Source organism: Petromyzon marinus, unplaced genomic scaffold (genome assembly GCF_048934315.1).
Source record: "Petromyzon marinus isolate PM22_M1 ecotype Great Lakes invasive population unplaced genomic scaffold, UKy_Petmar_22M1.pri1.0 PM_G_Scaffold_142, whole genome shotgun sequence".
Taxonomy (NCBI): domain Eukaryota; kingdom Metazoa; phylum Chordata; class Hyperoartia; order Petromyzontiformes; family Petromyzontidae; genus Petromyzon; species Petromyzon marinus.
In genome coordinates, this window is record NW_027422698.1 from 382,352 (window position 1) to 386,465 (window position 4,114).

Consider the following 4,114-nt stretch of genomic DNA (forward strand, 5'->3'; position numbering starts at 1 on the left):
CTGGCTCAGTGATTGAGTAATTTAGTGAGCAAGCGACTGAGTGAGCAGCTGAGCTCCTGAGTGAGTGACTGGCTGAGTGAGTGAGTGACTGGCTGAGTGAGTGACTGGCTGAGTGAGTGAGTGACTGGCTGAGTGAGTGAGTCACTGGCTGAGTGAGTCACTGGCTGAGTGAGTGAGTGAGTGACTGGCAGAGTGAGTGACTGGCTGAGTGAGTGACTGGCTGAGTGAGTGGCTGGCTGAGTGAGTGACTGGCAGAGTGAGTGACTGGCTGAGTGATTGAGTGACTGGCTGAGTGAGTGAGTGACTGGCTGAGTGAGTGAGTGACTGGCTGAGTGAGTGACTGGCTGAGTGAGTGACTGGCTGAGTGAGTGAGTGACTGGCTGAGTGAGTGAGTGACTGGTAGAGTGAGTGACTGGCTGAGTGAGTGAGTGACTGGCTGAGTGAGTGACTGGCTGAGTGAGTGAGTGACTGTCTGAGTGAGTCACTGGCTGAGTGAGTCACTGGCTGAGTGGGTGACTGGCTGAGTGAGTGACTGGCTGAGTGAGTGACTGGCTGAGTGAGTCACTGGCTGAGTGAGTGAGTGACTGGCTGAGTGAGTGACTGGCTGAGTGAGTGAGTGACTGGCTGAGTGAGTGAGTGACTGGCTGAGTGAGTGAGTGACTGGCTGAGTGAGTGACTGGCTGAGTGAGTGAGTGACTGGCTGAGTGAGTGAGTGACTGGTAGAGTGAGTGACTGGCTGAGTGAGTGAGTGACTGGCTGAGTGAGTGACTGGCTGAGTGAGTGAGTGACTGGCTGAGTGAGTGACTGTCTGAGTGAGTCACTGGCTGAGTGAGTCACTGGCTGAGTGGGTGACTGGCTGAGTGAGTGACTGGCTGAGTGAGTGACTGGCTGAGTGAGTCACTGGCTGAGTGAGTGAGTGACTGGCTGAGTGAGTGACTGGCTGAGTGAGTGAGTGACTGGCTGAGTGAGTGAGTGACTGGTAGAGTGAGTGACTGGCTGAGTGAGTGAGTGACTGGCTGAGTGAGTGAGTGACTGGTAGAGTGAGTGACTGGCTGAGTGAGTGAGTGACTGGCTGAGTGAGTGACTGGCTGAGTGAGTGAGTGACTGTCTGAGTGAGTCACTGGCTGAGTGAGTCACTGGCTGAGTGGGTGACTGGCTGAGTGAGTGACTGGCTGAGTGAGTGACTGGCTGAGTGAGTCACTGGCTGAGTGAGTGAGTGACTGGCTGAGTGAGTGACTGGCTGAGTGAGTGAGTGACTGGCTGAGTGAGTGAGTGACTGGCTGAGTGAGTGAGTGACTGGCTGAGTGAGTGACTGGCTGAGTGAGTGAGTGACTGGCTGAGTGAGTGAGTGACTGGTAGAGTGAGTGACTGGCTGAGTGAGTGAGTGACTGGCTGAGTGAGTGACTGGCTGAGTGAGTGAGTGACTGGCTGAGTGAGTGACTGTCTGAGTGAGTCACTGGCTGAGTGAGTCACTGGCTGAGTGGGTGACTGGCTGAGTGAGTGACTGGCTGAGTGAGTGACTGGCTGAGTGAGTCACTGGCTGAGTGAGTGAGTGACTGGCTGAGTGAGTGACTGGCTGAGTGAGTGAGTGACTGGCTGAGTGAGTGAGTGACTGGTAGAGTGAGTGACTGGCTGAGTGAGTGAGTGACTGGCTGAGTGAGTGAGTGACTGGCTGAGTGAGTGACTGTCTGAGTGAGTCACTGGCTGAGTCACTGGCTGAGTGGGTGACTGGCTGAGTGAGTGACTGGCTGAGTGAGTGACTGGCTGAGTGAGTGAGTGACTGGCTGAGTGAGTGAGTGACTGGCTGAGTGAGTGAGTGACTGGTAGAGTGAGTGACTGGCTGAGTGAGTGAGTGACTGGCTGAGTGAGTGACTGGCTGAGTGAGTGAGTGACTGTCTGAGTGAGTCACTGGCTGAGTGAGTCACTGGCTGAGTGGGTGACTGGCTGAGTGAGTGACTGGCTGAGTGAGTGACTGGCTGAGTGAGTCACTGGCTGAGTGAGTGAGTGACTGGCTGAGTGAGTGACTGGCTGAGTGAGTGAGTGACTGGCTGAGTGAGTGAGTGACTGGCTGAGTGAGTGACTGGCTGAGTGAGTGAGTGACTGGCTGAGTGAGTGAGTGACTGGTAGAGTGAGTGACTGGCTGAGTGAGTGAGTGACTGGCTGAGTGAGTGACTGGCTGAGTGAGTGAGTGACTGGCTGAGTGAGTGACTGTCTGAGTGAGTCACTGGCTGAGTGAGTCACTGGCTGAGTGGGTGACTGGCTGAGTGAGTGACTGGCTGAGTGAGTCACTGGCTGAGTGAGTGAGTGACTGGCTGAGTGAGTGACTGGCTGAGTGAGTGAGTGACTGGCTGAGTGAGTGAGTGACTGGTAGAGTGAGTGACTGGCTGAGTGAGTGAGTGACTGGCTGAGTGAGTGAGTGACTGGCTGAGTGAGTGACTGTCTGAGTGAGTCACTGGCTGAGTGAGTCACTGGCTGAGTGGGTGACTGGCTGAGTGAGTGACTGGCTGAGTGAGTGACTGGCTGAGTGAGTGAGTGACTGGCTGAGTGAGTGGCCGAGTGAGTGACTGAGTCCGTAATAGAGGTTTTGTTGGTTTAGATGGCGTAAATATATAAATGTTGTGTCGTTAAAACCAACCAGGCTAGGTGCATGAGGAGGTCACAGAGACAGACCCAGCAGGTGACGTGGGTTGTACTGCTGTGCCAGGCTAGGTGCATGAGGAGGTCACGTGACAGACCCAGCAGGTGCCGTGTGTTGACTGCTGTGCCAGGCTAGGTGCATGAGGAGGTCACAGAGACAGACCCAGCAGGTGACGTGTGTTGACTGCTGTGCCAGGCTAGGTGCATGAGGAGGAAGTCACGTGACAGACTCAGCAGGTGCTGTGTGTTGACTGCTGTGCCAGGCTAGGTGCATGAGGAGGTCACAGAGACAGACCCAGCAGGTGCTGTGGGTTGTACTGCTGTCCCAGGCTAGGTGCATGAGGAGGTCACGTGACAGACGCAGCAGGTGCCGTGTGTTGACTGCTGTGCCAGGCTAGGTGCATGAGGTCACAGAAACAGACCCAGAATGTGGCATGTGTGTTGACTGCTGTGCCAGGCTAGGTGCATGATGAAGTCACGGGACAGACCCAGCAGGTGCCGTGGGTTGTACTGCTGTGCCAGGCTAGGTGCATGAGGAAGTCACGGGACAGACCCAGCAGGTGCCGTGGGTTGTACTGCTGTGCCAGGCTAGGTGCATGATGAAGAAGTCACGTGACAGACCCAGCAGGTGACGTGTGTGTGGTGTTGAACAAGGCGTGGTCGTCAACAGCTGTGGTGGGATCGCTGTGGCTCCGTGCCCTCTGTGCTGGTCACCCCTGACTGGGGGTCAGGGGTCAGCGCCACACACACACAGCTCGGACAAAGCGCCGTGACGAATATTTATTAACTCTGGGCTTGCACAGTATCACAGAAACAAGTTGGGTTATTAAATGCATGTTTAAACGATTTAAAACAATGTTTTTTGTTTGACCACCAATAGCAGCAGGAGCAGCAGTAGTAGCAGCAGGAGCAGCAGTAGTAGCAGCAGTAGTAGTAGCAGCAGTAGTAGCAGTAGTAGTAGCAGTAGTAGCAGCAGTAGTAGTAGTAGCAGTAGTAGCAGCAGTAGTCGTAGTAGTAGTAGTAGCAATAGTAGTAGCAGCAGTAGTAGTAGCAGTAGTAGTAGCAATAGTAGTAGTAGTAGCAGTAGTAGCAGCAGTAGTAGTAGCAGTAGTAGCAGCAGTAGTAGTAGTAGCAATAATATTAGCAGCAGTAGTAGTAGCAGTAGTAGTAGCAATAGTAGTAGTAGCAGCAGTAGCAGCAGTAGTAGTAGCAGTAGCAGCTGTAGTAGTAGCAGTAGCAGCAGGAGCAGCAGTAGTAGTAGTAGCAGTAGTAGCAGCAGTAGTAGTAGCAGTAGTAGTAGCAGTAGTAGCAGCAGTAGTAGTAGTAGCAGTAGTAGCAGCAGTAGTAGTAGCAGTAGTAGTAGCAATAGTAGTAGCAGCAGTAGTAGCAGTAGTAGTAGCAATAGTAGTAGTAGCAGTAGTAGCAGCAGTAGTAGTAGCAGTAGTAGTAGCAGTAGTAGCAGCAGTAGTAGCAGTAG